This window comes from Amblyomma americanum, chromosome 9 (assembly GCF_052857255.1).
Source record: "Amblyomma americanum isolate KBUSLIRL-KWMA chromosome 9, ASM5285725v1, whole genome shotgun sequence".
Taxonomy (NCBI): domain Eukaryota; kingdom Metazoa; phylum Arthropoda; class Arachnida; order Ixodida; family Ixodidae; genus Amblyomma; species Amblyomma americanum.
In genome coordinates this window covers 130012885-130028275 of record NC_135505.1, presented here as the reverse complement: position 1 = coordinate 130028275, position 15391 = coordinate 130012885, and the positions used below count along the sequence as shown (strand labels likewise).

General features: G+C 47.6%; 1 long non-coding RNA gene across 1 annotated transcript; it reads left to right on the top strand.

Moving 5' to 3' along the window:
* The first annotated feature begins 1219 nt into the window (after nt 1-1219).
* LOC144105505 (uncharacterized) lies at nt 1220-3228 on the top strand. The gene is made up of 3 exons (XR_013308815.1): nt 1220-2314; nt 2705-2866; nt 3001-3228. It is a non-coding gene; the product is annotated as an uncharacterized LOC144105505 (long non-coding RNA).
* The last annotated feature ends 12163 nt before the right edge of the window (nt 3229-15391 follow it).

The following is a 15391-nucleotide window of genomic DNA, read 5'->3' as shown; positions in this document are numbered from 1 at the left end:
CCTCTACACAGAGACAGGACTGAAGCCAACTAAGCACTGCAACTCAGTGACTACCAACTATAACCTCAGTTGGCAGTTGGCGCCAGCCTTGTCTGTGTGTGTTCCGCCTCGTGTCTTCGCGCGAGTTCGCATTTGTAGAAGAGCTAACAGCATGGCCAGTCTATAACCACTGCAGAAATATGAAAAATCGTACTTTTAGTTTCTCGCCGTTTGGATTTATTATGCACAACTGTTTTTATGGTTTTTGAAGACGCTTCGTTCACCCTGTGCAAGCTGAGACCAATTAGATTTTTTAATTAACACGAAGGGATTCGAAAACAGTTCATATCTTTTTAGTCCGTTTGTTTGAAGTTCAGGATAAGAAACACGAAAAACGTCGGCCATGCTCTACGTTCCGCACGCGCGACGAAACTTGCGCGTCCAAAGCCGTCTTGGTATCACTTCATCGAGCCGTGCCAGGGGCAGACTAAGAAAACAGAAAGAAAAAAATTGGCCGCTAGAAACGTGACGATGCGCCGTCTGCAGAGGTGCGGCGCAGTGCGCTATCGCTGCTCGCGGCCGCAGCACCCGGGAGAAAATTTTCAATCGCTGATAAGTGCGTCAGCACAAACCGCCAATGAAGAGACCTGTAGCCGATAGTAACGCGCGTGCGCTGGCGGCTGCTCGCCGATGAAAAATGCCACCGGCAGAGCCCGCCGTTGTTTGTTCGTTGGTGCTAGCCGCGAGAGCTTATTTTGGCCGTAGTGCAAGCGGCGGTGGTTCTGGACATCGCTCTGTGCGTGGTTCCTGTGGGTTCCTGTCGTTTTCACCGGCCACCGGAGACGCAGAGAAGCCATTTCCCTCACTGCCGACCGACGACTGCCGAGGGATACACCTCCCCGCCAGGCCTACGGCATCGAAGGTGAGTGCGAGGCAAGGCCTCGCGGCGAGGGCGACGTGTTTTCGTGAAACCTCCCCTGGGCTGTTAGACCAAATTTAAGTTTCACTCGCGCTGATTCCGCGAGCATTGGTTAATAGTAAGCAATAAACACGCAGCATGCAGCGCAGAGGTTTCACGGGCTGTCGCCATCGGGTTTTTTGTTCGTGACGGAAGCGTCGTGAGCCAGGGGTTGCGGCGCGTACACAGCTCCAGGCTTAGCACACACTTGGCAGGTCAGCTCTAGGTATTCAGCTCACTGTCGTTTCCGTCATGAAACAAAAACCCGTTCCAAACGCCGCTGCGACCCGGCCACCATGTCGTGTCAAGGAATGCCCGGGCGCGAAAGTGCTCTTGAGCGACATGTGGTCTGTGGCCGTACACGGCGCTCGGAAAGTCTCGCCAGTCTCGTCCAGCAACTCCGAAGAACGGACGCTGCCTACGGTCTGCGGCACATCGTGTTTCCGCTGCAGCCAAGGTCCGTCCGATTTTCTTACTTGTTTCAGCCCAGCGGCATAAGGCTCATTCTTCTCCCACGGTGAGTATATGTGCGACTGCGTTACGCTTGCGTGTCTGTCACCTCTTTTTTTTTCTTTGCAGATATGCTCACACCAGCATTCCCTTACCAACGGCACTGGTGCATTCGGCCCGCAGTGACATATGGTCCGATGTGACAGCTGCGGGCCGTGCAAGGTTCCCTTTGCGCACCCTCTGCCTCCGGTCGCACACGCTGTACTGTCGGGGTACTTCGACTGCACTGCATCGCAGCGTCGTTTTCTTCGTTTTCGGTAAGCAGGACTGCGACTTATCGAAACGAGAAAACTGGCATGTCTGCAGATGGAAGCGGTACCCCCTAAGGCTGTTCAACACCGGGCTGCGCTGAAGGGGGCCGATGATGTAGTACAGTCGAAGTTGGCGTGAAATAAGCCACATTTGTTTCCGACAGTGCAGCCAGTGTACAGTGTGACCATCGGACGACTTTGAAATGCTCACGACATACATGCTTGCAAGAAGAGGGCTTGATCGGTATAGTTGGTGCATGCTGATGGAAACGACTGCTTAGTGCTAATAGACGAGATGGAAGAGAACACAGAGCTTGTGTCTATGTTCTCTTCCGTCCCGTCAGTTCGCGCCGTTCAGTCGTTTCCATCTATATAAGGTTGCCTTTGACGAAGGTTCCTTTTTATCTTTGCAGATATGCTGGCTTAAAGTCTACCTTGGACACGGACAGCACGGAGCCGATTCAGCAGTGCGAGCTGAACTCTCGTCCTGGTGTGGCATCCTTGCGCCGCGCAAGACAATCTTCCTGCCTCGCACTGCTGCTGTCTCCCGTCACAAACGCTGTACTGTCGGGTGCTTCGATTGCACTGCATCGCAGCGCCGTTTTCTGCGTTTTCGGTAAGCAGAACTGCGGCTTATCGAAACGAGAAAACTGGCAAGGCTGCAGTTGAAAGCGGTACCCCCTAAGGCTGTTCAACACCAGGCTACGCTGAAGGGGGTCGACGATGTAGTTCAGTCGAAGTAAGCTACCTTTGTTTACGACGGTACAGCCAGTGTACAGTGTGACCCTAGGACGACTTTCAAGTGCTCACGACATCCACGATTGCAAGTAGAGGGCTTGACGAGTTTGGTTGGTGCATGTTGATGGAAACGACTGCTCAGCGCTAACAGACGGGGTGGAAGAGAACACAGAGCGTGTGTCTATGTCCTCTTCCCTCTCGTCTGTTCGAGCTGTTCAGTCGTTTCCATCTATGGTTGCGTTTTACTAAGGGTCTTTTATCTTTGCAGACATCCAAGGGAGACCCTAAACCAGCTTAAGGACAGCACGGAGCAGACTCGGGAAGTCCGAGCTCGGATCTGTGGCCCCGTTCCGGTATCCATGCACGACACAAGACGTTCCCTTCCTGCCTCTCCCTTCTTTTTATCTCCCTTGACTCCAGGGGTAGGGTGGTAAGTGCAAATGAATCGAAGCCCGCATGGCATACGCTAGTTTTGCTCCGTATAGTACGGAAAGTGTACAAAGTGGCCGTCGGAAGTCTCTATAGCATGCGCACGACACCCATGCTTTCCACTTGTCTTTGCAGATACGCCGACTTCGGTTCTCGGAGCCGCGTCAGAAAGTACGAGCTCGGATCTCTGGCCCTGTCCTGTATCCATGCGCCACGCAAGATATTTAACTCCTGCCGCACGTATGCCTCCTCCCTCAACAAGAGCTTTATATTCTTACCTGCATGTTATGAATCTGCAACAGCTGATGGCCCGTATTACACCTGGTCTGTTCACCCTTCTTTCAATATAAATTCTTATTTTTGCGCTTGTCTCAGTACTGCTTAGTCGTGTTGCTACCAGTCACCCTTGTTACACTAATTCCACCTAATACAGCTGCAGGCAGCGCGCTTTATAATGGCCACACACTGCAGAGTTTATCTTCACTTCACCACAATCGCACATGTACATGTATTGCACCTACACTGGAGTTATTGTCTGATTTCAAACAGCAAGCATTACTTTTGTGTCTGTAATATTCTTGGTATCCGCAAATACTTCGCTTCCAGCAAACCTCTACGCACGGTCGTTACGGGCTACAGGCGTTTTACTTTTCACTTTCATAGATTTCGCCTTTCATCGTTGCTTCTGCATGTCTGCTCGAATTCCCAGTTGTTTGGCGTTACTTTACAAACTACACAACAATTTGATCCGGATCGCTCATTCTCTCATTTATTTCAAACTGTTTTACCCTTGTCTGTGCACATCAAACACACACACCTTCTCATCAGTGCACGCACTCCCGATCACCTCTATATGCTAATTAACATATTTTGCATACTTTCAAGGGAGCCTCTTGACCAGGCAAGGTGGACGTCAGTCCGGCTCTTTTGTGGTGTGTAAGGTTGCTTTCTTCTTTGAAATACTTTCGTCTCTATTAGTCTACTTCCCTTCTTTTTTTCATTCTTTTGTTTCCTCACGTATTTAAACTGTATGCTCATATCTGAGCCTTTTTCTATTCGAATGTATAGAGATGTTCAGTGTGCTTCCATATGTCTTGAGTTGCAGCACAAGATTGGATGAAATCAGAAATACTAGAATGAAGAAAGGAGACTTGTGGAACGTGCTCAGAAGAGAAAGGCGAAGCGAAGATTGTAAAACAAGAAAAAACCGACGTGGCGCAACGAATTGGCAAATGGCAAGAATAACGTTCTCATCGCCGGTGGTGCAACACTGCAACCGGGTTTCGTCGTCTCCTTCCCGAAGCCGACCTACTGGGTGTGTCAACAGTTTCCACGCTGCTGATTCCCGTCAATACAACGAGGGCCGCTAGTCAGCGCCTATGGGACATCGACGCGTTGACCTGGTGCTTCCGGACCATCATCGCCGCTGCGAGGGCTCCAGTGTGCCAGCTACGAGTTACTGCCGGTGGGGCGTGTAGAGCTGCCGCCTTAATCTGTCCCTGTGCTTCCTAACGCGGTGTTTTTCACAAGAGTAATCGCCAATAAATCCATTGCACAGCAGTTTCGTACGAACTTCTTGTCTCCACCTGAGTGCTCGCCGGCGCCAGCCGGCTTGAGCGCGTTACGGTTGATGAGACTATCACGCTTCTCAGTGCTTGCTGGCGCTGCAGCCAAAACGCAAGTCCACTACACAATATCGACGTAGAGGATATTTAGGCTTTTTCTTTCATGCCCCTTGGGCGTCGTCACATTGCTCGCTGGGCTGTTGTGTGCACTTGGCGCTAGCACGGTAGAAGCTGCAACGTAACCAATTGGCACCAGCTCAGACTGGAGTTTCGACACCCTCTTTGCCCGTTGCAAAATTTAATGTGTCCAAGAATTTTTTCAGCTCGGCGGCTTTGCTTAACAGTGTTTTGCCTCCAGAAAAATAATTACAATGTAAAAAAAGGCAGGCAATTGCATGTGCCGAGAATTAACTCAATATTATAAAGTAGCAAACGAGACGCAAACATGACGTGAGCATCTGTGTATTTCCGAATAATAAAACACTAAACTGCCACAAATATTTGGAGCATTCGCAACCACATTTCAAGCAGCTACATCCGTCAGTTACATGTGAAAAAAAAGCAGACGCTAAAGCAGCGATCCAATATCGAGCGTTAGCACACTTAACAGGTTCACAGTTCGAATCCCTGCCGCGTTCTAGTTTCTAACTGCATTAATGCTGCACGAAAATCGAAATCACGTGCCACCACCCTGGAGACACTGCGACAAACAGTTGAGCCCCAATGCTCATATCAAGATTCGTAAAGACGTGGAATTAGGGGTACATAGGTCACCGGTTCTAAGTCCTGCCGCAAGCTAGGCTCTAACTTAACTAGTAAGTTTATGCTGTATGAAACGTTGAATCGTGTGACATAATCTTGAACATCAAGCGGCAAGCCGTCGGCCCACAAATTTTACACGAATGTCGAGACTAGGTGGCTCCACTTTGACGCCTCTCAGACGGTTATATGTATCGGACCTACAATTGGGATTTGGGGAATATCTAACGCTGCTTCCATTCGAACCACACATATTAAACTTATTTTTTGGAAATGTGGCGGAGTGCTGGAACTTCTTATCTTTAAACTCTCCTACTTTCAGCACGTGGTAGCAATTGTGGCTCAGCTTGAGGCAGTGAGCAGGCCTGTGCTCTTTCCTTTTCATTCTTTTTAGCAAAAACAGAAGAAGATTGGGATTCGATGTGGTTGATGTGGCAGTGGCTCTGACACTTGGTTTAATATCTGGTGCAGGTCCTTGGCCCAAATTTATTCAATTTATTTTTAGAATATGGCGGAGGGCTTGGCTTCGTAGCACTCTGGCACGAGTCGGCCCGGTACTGCGCTGCCTCCGAGATCGGCCCTGGGCCTATTAGCGAGTGGCCTTTCTTTCTATATATGCTCTCCGCACGCGGCAGTGAGCCTCGCTCGGCTTGAGTCAGTGGGCAGGCCCCTGCTCTTTCCTTTTCTTTTTTTCCTATCAGCAGTGGCAATCGGGATTCTGCTGCGATCTGGGAGCTCTGACCAATGTAATGAGGGCTCTTTTGCCACCAGGTGTATCTGTTGCTAGACCGCCGTCATAGTTACAGATGACACGGTTGCGACCCGTTTCCCTTCTCTCCTGCTGTCTGCACGTGGCAACGATTGCGGCTCAGCTTGAGCCAGTGGGCAGGCCCGTACACTTTCCTTTTCTTTTTCATTCTTCCTTCAGCCGAATCAAAGATCCTTGGCTCAGACAGAAATTTATTATGCAAAACTTCTTAAGCCACGTATATATATAATGATATAATGATGTAAACCAGGAAGTGACCAACTAACAACAATTTAATTACACCAAATGCTGACTTAAATGCAATCCTGTTATTTTTTATTTTACGCCATTATGTAACGACCTCGGTTACCGTGGCAAGCGATTTTGATTACCTGAATTGAAGTAATTACGCCATACGCTGAGACGCGAAACGTCAGAAGTCGACTTAAAATGTGGCTGGGGAGTAATCGACGGTAACGCGTTAACGCATTCGCCGTACGGCTTCTGGCTGCGCTAAAACTGAAACAAATTACATTTTCGTCGTTTCAAACACAGGTATGACATCCTCTTGTTCGTGCCTATGAACTCTCGATACGCACTAACCATCATACTGGGTAGATAAAATGTGTATTATCAAATTACAGTTCCTTAATGAACATAATTGCTAAAGTTTCGTTCCTCGCGGCTGGCATATTGTCCCTGAGAACATTTTCCTTGTATTTTTTTTAATCATCGTATATATAGTACCTTTTAAAAGCTTGAGCTTAAATACTACAAATCGGGGGCAGCATGTGGATCTGTCAGATAAGAACGGCAACCCAGGTCCTATAATTTTTTGTTGCTCTCGATGAAATTTTCATACATGGGTAAATACATCGACACACAGGAATTGAACTTATTTTTGCACGAAGCACTGTAGTTTCCTTGAAAAAAAATGAAATCTTATATCATAAGAGGCGTAAAACGGCCCTTTGCGATTTCGGAAAATCGCCAGTTTGCATGTGCCCGGGAAAAAAATTCTGTGGGACCTAAATAATGTTTAAGTAATTACACAGAATTTTTTTTGGCAGCAGTCCAAAAGCATGTTTTAGTTCTCAGAATTTCCCAGCAAAAAATCGCATTGTTTTAAGGAATGCATTCAGCACAAAATCGCATTGTTTTAAGGAATGCATTCAAAGAAGCGGAGTTTTTATGACAATAATGGGACAGGAAGGCGTAAGAACCTGTAGCTGAAATTTTTGCTCAGTATTAATCGGTCTTTCTGGCTATCCTCAGAGAGAATTCGTACTTCTAGACGGGCCTAATGTTTTTTACTGAGACGTTGAAATCGTCTTATTTCGAAAAAATTCGAAATATCCACCTGTCGGCCGGCTTCACCGCGCACCAGACGGCGGCTCGCTGCTGCAGCGTATGCGCTCGCACCCGCGCTCACGAATGGGCGCGGCGCTGCTCGAGTATGAGCAATTGACACAAGGCCCACCCGCCTACGGCTCCTGCGCGCCCTGGCCTGCTGCCTCGGAGGTACAGCGAGAGATCGTCGGCATTGCGGGAAAGCGGAGAATATCCCTCTGTGCTGCGCAGCAGCTGGCCAGAGCCGTCATACACGAGGAGCTCCAGCACCGTCTCCTCGTGTACACCGACGGCTCAGTGCCCCGCGACAGCTGCTCCCTTGCTGCGGCGGCCACCATCCCCGCCCTGCGACTGCACAGCCAGCAACACGCAGCTTTCCTGGGCTCCTCCACCAGGGCGGAGTTGATGGAGATCCGGCTCGGGCTGGACCTGCTGCTCACCCTCGGCCCTCCGCCGCCCAGGAGTGCTCTGCTGTGCGACTCCCGCGCCGCCCTCAGCCGCCTGCAATCTAACGGCCGCGGTAGCCCATTAGTGCGGGAAATTCGCGCATCGAGGGCCTCGCGCAGAGAGGTTGTGCCGTGCGTGCACAGTGGGTGCCAGGTCACTGCGGCATCGCAGGCAACGAAGAAGCTGACGACCTCGCGACCGCTGCACACCAACTACCTGCCAGCGATCTGCCCCTTGCGCTGGAGGACGTGCGTGCGGCCATCCATGACCATCTCCGAAGGCAGCACCCCGACCCACGCGTCGCGGGAGGTGAGCGCATCGACAGTGTCACCGGCTGTCGCGGACTTACACGGTCACAACGTGCAATGATCCTCCGCGCGCGCATAGGCTGCGTGTGGCCCGGGGAACGACGGGTGCGTCACGGAATCGCGACGAGTGATGTGTGTGACGGATGCGGTGCAGTGGAAACACTAGAACACCTGCTCCTTCACTGTGCCGCGTTCGCCGATGCTCGTCGCGATATGCTCGCGGCCTATAGGGCGCAGGGCATACTACCAGACTCCATCAAGACGCTATTGTGGCCGCAGGGCAGTGCGCGCACTCGTGAGCGAACTTTGGTGAGCCTGTGTGCATTCCTCGAACACACGGGCTTGACGTCTCGTCGGTTCTCCGTCAGGTAGTTACACGCAGTGACCGAACGCTCCGCGAGTTCTACCTTGAACGATTAATAACTGGACGCCCCACTCCAGTTGTAATCAACACAGTGCTGTGCGCGTGTGTGATTTAATTCATCTAGAATGAACTAATCACGCGCACAACGTGGACACATTTCTTATTGTGTAAATAGTTTGTACATATTACTTCTCCCCCTATCCTCTCTTCCTGTCCCCGTCACCTCTTTCATTTCATTTCTCCATTCTGCCTGCTATCCTTTATTTCCGCTGACCCAGCTCAGGTGCTTCAGTATCGATGGCAGATGCCGGGGCTAGCAAAAATCTTTTCCTTCCTTTTTACTATTATTTTTATTAAAACCACTACCACCAACATCACCTTTCAGATTAAAAAAAAAACTATCGCTGTCGACTTTCCTTCAGTTACAACTTACATGATTGACCTTTAGTATTGGCCATTCTATATGAACAAGAGAATGTTACATTGCATTGTTTTAAGCTACAACATTACATGCGCAATGTCGAACATGTTTCGTTCAGTTACCATTAGTGTACATTGTCCATTGAGAAAAGTTGAGTCCATTGAGAAAAGAAGAAGTGTTGTAGTCTCGTAGGCGGGTATTCAGGCACCTTCCTGTTTGACCTACAAAGGTCTTCCCGCACGTGAACGGCACTTCATGCACAACCTCTTCAGCACAAGGGACAAACCTCAGGTCATGCTTTATCTGGCACCCTCTTTTAGTTCTTCGTTTCTTTTCCTCTTCCCTGGCCTTTCTATCTACAAGACCTGCCTACGAGACCACAACACTTCTTTGAAAGGGGCTCCGTCCTCAAATCTGGCTTTACATTACAGGAACTGTCCCCGGAATAACCAACCCGATTCTTCTGAAAAATCATGTACACCCATTTTTAATAAAACTAGAATCCTGTACAAACACAAAGATAAATGAACAAGGGAAATCAATGAAGCGTTTCATATTCATAACATTTGCTCATGCGTGAGCACCCCCTCTGTAACAGTTCATGACTGTGAACTAATGTATCTGGATTCAAGTGATTGATGTATCACTGCGGCTTTTGGTGTTGCGCACGCGCCCAGTGGTTGTCAAAGGAGTATATTTTGCATGTTTTCTCTAATAAACGTTCAGTTGTTAGTCAGCGCCGGTCATGTTGTCTTCTTCTTTCTCTGTCCCTCGTCTCAGCGCTGTTATTCCCAGCAGTATGTACCAACTCGCTCAACTCTCCTTTTTAACGAAGTCTGCGAGAGACAGACCAGTCTCATTTCGTGATATTACCCACCACTGCCGCCTCGACAGGAAACTTTACCCATTCAATCACCAGTCCCTAATCAAAGCCCAGGAAATCACGCCGCGCTGGCTACAACCAGAGTCCTTTCCTACCCCGGCTTTGTATTCCCCCATACACCCTGATCAGTGCTCTTTATACTGTGTGATAAATCCACATCAGAACACATATCTCGGAACTGTTCAATAGACCTACCTTCTCCGGACCTGTGTCTGCTCTTTACTCGTACTTCCGAGCAGTGAAAGGCCGATTTTCTCAGCACAGCCCAAGGGTGCAGCTCCGTGTCGTCAAACGGCCCTAAGAGTTTGCCGAGAACCAAGGGGCTTCCGCCCACGTAGTGCAGCCAACAGCCCGTCACCTCCCAACCATTGCGGATCAATAAAGTTTTTCGTCCTTCTCCTCGTATGCGCTCTTGGTGCGGCTGGCTCAATCATTGGTAGGGCTCTATCCGTGTTCGAGCATAGAACATCGCAGGCTGCTAAAAATGCTGGAACTTCTTGTTTGCTGTGCAACAAATTTCTGTTTTCATAATAAGATGTATTCGGCTCCTGTCCTGCTTTGGGCGTGCCAGGGAATGTAGACGCGGTGTTTTGCTAAAGGCGTTTTCAGTATGCTCTAAACATAGCTCACGTCTACTCGTGGAGTGGTTTTCTTGGTCGTAGAACCAGAATTTAGGCTTCGTGTGTTTATGAGACGTGACAGTTTTTCACACCGGAACATCCAGAAGCTGTGCTAGAAGCCGGTTTACGAGTATTCCGGTCAGCATTAAAAGGATTTTGCTGCAATAGACTTCTCTCGTCTTTTTCCCTTTTAAGAAATACGCCTAGTCAAACACGTTGGCTTCAATGAAAATAAAAATCCGCAGGACGAAAATCGGGCCTATATTTTGAGTCAGTCACTTAAAGTCGGGAACCGAATACTGAGTCCTGCAATTTCACAGGTGGCGCTAATTTGAACCGAAACGAATAGGAGGTTCGTCGTCTGCTGTTCGCACCTTCCGCACAAAAAATATTAATGAATGGTTATATTTTAATGGCGCAAGGACTCCTCGCGCATAGGGGGCCTTGAATGAGGGGCTTTTGGGCTCTCCGGGGTCAGGTCAACGATGTAGTTTTCTAATTGCTTCGTCCAACAAATTCTCTCTTCATTTCCCTCTTCATTTTTCCGTGGAGCACTTCCGTTTTCAATAGTTTACTCTACGGTCAGTATTTATTTTGTTAAATCACCCTCCTATCTGCTGCTTCTACACATGTGACATTGTCTTTTTGCGGATGATGCTTTAATATGACTCGCATGTTGTCACAGCCCTAGCCTCAACGGCAATGCACCGAAAATCTCAATGGCCCTCCCCTACTCACGTAATCGATAAGTGACGCTCTTTCATGCCGCCAACTGATGCAGTGTACAAAGATAGGCTGACAGCTAAGGGACATCTCAATTCGTTTAAGAAGCTTGAGAGGTGGTTTGTTAAATCTAATTACTCATGTAGGAACAATACCGTGGTCTAACTTGCTTTCCACCTTACACGCGCTACAGATGTGCGATGTCACCAACTGCAAGCTAACACGTTTCTTGAAATGGCGGCGTGAGCAATAGCCAAAAATGCGAACGTTAACTTCTGCAGAAGGTGACTACATTTCTGAAACACAAATTAACTTGAACCGCTTCTTTCGTGGTGACGTTGAAACGTGTGTAGCCCTATGTACTCAGGGATATGGCTAATGCCAAACAATATAATAAGTGCTCTCGGGCTGGTTTTTTTCGTGAAATGCAGAACAACTATACCCCGTTCCCGCAAATCACCCTGACTCTCGAAGGCGATAGAATTGTTTTACGAGGTGAATTTCTTCTCGGAGCGCTTAATAAGACGATGAGACCATGCCACTATACGGAGAAAGTACCTTTGCACCGGACGAGCTACCCTTAGCTTTGGCGAACCAATGCTTAGGCTAATAATATGGGCTGAATTTAAATTGAGAACCGCGTAGTGACCAATAGAAACGAAAATGATTAAATCTTAAGAGAGGGGAGCAAAGAACAATGAGTTAGGGGGCAAACGCAAATAATGGCATCCCAGTCGAAATGAAGGAGAAATGGCTATGGGCCAAACATGTAATGCAAATGAAATATAACGGACGGTCCATTTCAGCAGCGGAGTAGATTACAACAGAGAGCAATAGCTGCAGGGGCGCAATGAAGCAAGGTTGCGTGATGTGATTTGGAAGTTAACGATGATTAAGGAGCCGCACCTGGCATAGGACAGGACTATTTGGAGTGATATGAGAAAAGACTTTGTGGAGCAGTAGGTATTGCGGGGAAAATATTCATGATGACATTGACTGTAATAAAAAATATTCTGGCAGGCACTCGCATAAAAGATTCAGCATCTTTCTAACATGAGGGAAAGAACAAAGGCATCGAAGAGAAACTAGGACAAAACCGATTATTATGCAAATAAACCCATTGACTGTCACACATATGTCATAAGAAGCAAAACTTATGTTAATTATGATATAAACACTACTAACCTTGACACCAACACCGCGGTCGACTTCTTGTTTCTGGATTTCGAAAAAGCATTGGAGAAAGTGCCCCACAAACATCTCTTTCTAAAGCTTTCATTCCTGTCCCTCAGTGACCATCGTTAATTGGATACGAGATTTTTTTAACGAACCGTTATCAATTCCTACATACTTCCCGCCCAGCGCCGACATACGCTCAAGTGTCTGCATCACAGCCTCCCTTTGTCCGCCCACCCCGACCGGCACCGACATACAACCACATCAACGCAATGGCGGAGGCTCAAGCTGCGCCATCCCATTACGCACCTTGGCGCCCCTCCCGACGAGATTGCTACTACTGTGGAATCAAAGGACTTATCTCCCGCTTCTGTCGTCGACGCCTTCAGCACGCGCGCCGTGGTAACGCAGCCTTCGAGAGTGAGCTACCATCTACATCCTGTAATCGACACCGGCCTTCTTCCAGCCCACCTCGCCGATTCTCTCCGCCGCCGGTACCCCCGTCTGCACCTAGTGGGGCCCATGTTTTCCGACGCCGGTCCCCATCTCCATCCCCACTCCCACCCGCAACAGCTCTCCCTGTCCGTCACTCGGAAAACTAGACGATGCAGTTCCCGGAGGTGAAACTGCATTTTGCGAACTCACTAAAAGTCTCCAGATCGCCCGTTCCAGATGATTTATGTTTTAGCCTAAGGATTACCGGTCGAAGCTTTGATTGACAGAGAGGCTGCTATTTCTGTTAGTCACGCTGATTTGTGCTACCGTTTGCGGAAAGTGACACCATATGATGAGCTTGAACTTCGCGTAGCAAATGATGCCACACTGCGGCGTTTCGCAAAGTAAAATGGGCGCGTTGCTATCTGCTGTATCCACCACTATGTGCCGTTTGCTGTGCTCTAACCTTGCGCGCATCTGATGATTTTTGGGTGGGATGTCTTGTCATCAGCTTCAGCGTTAATTTCTAGTGGCGACCACGCCATCCATTTGAGAGACAGTGATTTTTAATTTGAGTTTTTTGTCCGACATCAACACCTCACTGCGGCAGCTGATACTGTTTTGCCTCCTCAGTGCGAAAAACTATGAAACTTTGTTTCTTACCATTTGTTGGCGGTTAAATACATTTAATTTCCACTCTCCATACATGTCGTCCTCTAGGTAAATTGGAAGTACACGTATTTCTCACGTATGCCTTTTACTAGCGCCTGTGTGCATTATTTGTGGGTTCATACTGCATGAGCCTGAAGTAGCAAATCCAAATGACGCAGATAAATTTGTCATAACCTTTCTGTTGGCATCTTCAAAACTTGCGAGCGAACCAAGATCAATGAACTAAAAGAACCGCCTCCTTGTCTGAATGTTATAAATGTGAAGAAAAAATTTTTTTCAAGCCTTGCAAGTTATCTATCTGAGCTTTTCGAAGAGAAATTTGAAAACTTAGGCTCCGATTCTAAACGTTTCTTTAACAAACAGCTTTGGACCCCTTAAAACAGGTGGTATGGGACTATCGTTTTCAACACTTGCCGAAAGGCTTATTCCTGTCTCCAGGAAGAAAAGTTAGAGTTTACACTTTAAAAACATTATATCCAGCAGACTAAAAGCTGGCTTAAAAATTTGTGTTAATACAGCATTTGAGCGTTTTCGGTTTGTTTATTACAGGCCCGTAAACAAACAGATAGACCGATGGCTTTATTGAGAAAACGACGATTAGTGTGTAGTTGCATTCAGAAAATAGGACAATTATCTCAACAATTAAGGGCGATAACACTTCATATTGCACGTACTTATACGGAGAATGTACACGAAATGAAAAAGATAAAATTTTTAGATGATTTCTTAGCGTACCAGCGCGCTCATTAAGTCGGTGTGCTGTCAGTTAAATTTGGCAATGCATGATCTTAGATTAAACTTCAGTTTGCGATTAGAATAGCCGAGGTGAGCTCATCGATTGTATATTCTCGGAAATATAAACTATGTTCCCATGTATAGTTGCATTTTACGGTATCTGTGCCGTTTGTGATTCGCTCTGCTTTTTTACGAACATTTACAACGCTTTCCGCCAACGTCAACATAAAAAAGCTGGCTTGTATGCTGCCATTATCAGAAAAAACTGGGTGGAACCTACGTGTTTGTGGAGCCTACGGTGGAATTTACGTGTAATTTGCAATCCTTTTCCTCATCCATACTTCACAACTGTCCTGCGTAACGGCTCGTCGAGTTTTCCCGGCTCAGACGACAGAAGAAAAAGCAGGACGCCAGGACTCAGTGGTACGGTCCAGTGATTCGAGCAGCCCAATTATTAGCAGTGTGGAGAAGTTCGCTATCACACATTTCTCGCAAAATATTTTGCGATGGGCCTTGATCAGGCCGGAACGGAAGGAAAACTGCAACAAATATCGATGTCTTTGTATGTTCAGCAGTAAATGTACTATTCATAAGAGTTTGTTCAATGGTTTATATATAAAGAAGCCCTTTGTAGAGAAACTGCCTGGAAATAAGCGCCCTGAGCGTCTGATATTCGATATCTGCTAAAAAACATAACACTGCCATTGAAGGCAAGCTTGCAGCTAATGATACTCCATTCAAACGGACGTTACAATCGAAGAGGCTCCATACATAAAATGGAAATCTTCTTCAAGATCACTTGCTTCAGAGCCCCACAAATAACTAACTATCCATTAAGATCGTAATGTTGGTGAACATGCATTTTTTAGGAACGGCATTTATACGCAGAAGCAAGCGTGCACTCAAAAGATAGACTACGTCTAGGTCGTAAAAAGGCTGTTAGCACATAGCCATGTTACGGCGCCTTTTAATATAGAATTGTGCGTTTCCAATATAATGGTCATGTACTCCTTGTGATTCTGGATCCTTCCGACACTCACCATAGCCGCCACATCAGAGTGACGAAGAGAAGCCTTCAGCTTGCAGCCAATGATACTCCCTTCATTATAATTGAAGAGGCCCCATACAAAAATATAAATATTCTGGATGATCACATGCCTCTGAGCTCCACAAAAACCTAACTATGCACGAAAATCCCAGGGTTGGATCAATAATACATTTTTTAGGAACAGGCTTCATACGCAGAGGCGAGCTTACACTCAAGACATGGACGACTCCAACTAGGTCATAAGTGGGCTGTTAGCGCGTAGCCATGCTGGC